Source organism: Malurus melanocephalus, unplaced genomic scaffold (assembly GCF_030028575.1).
Source record: "Malurus melanocephalus ecotype Western Australia unplaced genomic scaffold, MMel_1.1 scaffold_64, whole genome shotgun sequence".
Taxonomy (NCBI): domain Eukaryota; kingdom Metazoa; phylum Chordata; class Aves; order Passeriformes; family Maluridae; genus Malurus; species Malurus melanocephalus.
The window spans coordinates 1285995-1287055 of NW_026623296.1; positions in this window are offsets into that span (position 1 = coordinate 1285995).

Genomic DNA, 1061 nt, shown 5'->3' on the forward strand with positions numbered 1-1061 from the left:
AAAAAAAAAAAAAAAAAAAAAAAAAAAAAAAAAAAAAGTGGTTTTGGAGGATTTAAGATTTTCACCTAAATATTTTCAAAGAGGATGTTTGATGACTGAAATAAGGACAAAACAAGATCTGGAAGTTCAATGCCCAAGTTGTAGCAAAACAAACCCTTCCTCCTCCTCTTCCTCCTCCCAGATTTTTTTCTTACATATATACACCTCCTCTCCCACAGCCTTTATTTTATTKTTAAGTCAGGAATGGGGAGTCCTTTTTCCACTTCTCTCCTGTCCAACCCCTCCTGTCTCACAGGCTGTAAGAGTGGAAAACAACCAGCATCACTTCACAACCAACCAACCCCATCTCCCATGGAAGGAAAGCAGAGGATCCATCAATACTTCAGAAGGGTCTAGCTGATCTGGAATTACAACCTGCTACACTTTTCTTACACCTTAAATATCTCAGCTCCCAAGGCTGCAGGTTTCAGTAGCTGCTTTGCACACAGAACACACAGCAACCAGCACAGAGTCAGCTCTGAGCCAAAGCAAAGGCTGATTCGAGACCTGCTGCTGTTTGRGGAGGGATTGATCGGCTTCCTGTGCATCCTGCAGGATGGGTGTAAAATCAGCACCCCAGAGGAGCCTCAGCATCCAGAACACTCCACTCAGAGATTGTGACATTCAGGATTTAAAACATCTTAAAGCATCCCTGCATGAGTGCACTTCTGGCATTTTATTGGGCTGCTGTGCTGGGAGAAGCCTGATCAATTCATGYCCACAGCTCTCCAGCCTTGGCCTAYCCTCAGTTTTACACATCGTGCATGGATTTCACTTTTTGCATTATTTCAGTGTCTTTGCAGTGTCTTTAGGGGACGTTGCAAGGCAGAATATCTATTTTCCCTCACAAAAATCTCACRCATCCTAAATGGAAACCTTTTTTTYCMRRWTTTTACTCGCAGTCACACAGMACAAACCTCGTCCCAGCCTGGAAGAGCAGACATGGATCACAGAAAAGAGGGGGTACACAGAAAACACCAGCCCAGAGCCTGGAGCACACTGAACCCAGCACAGCTCTGGGG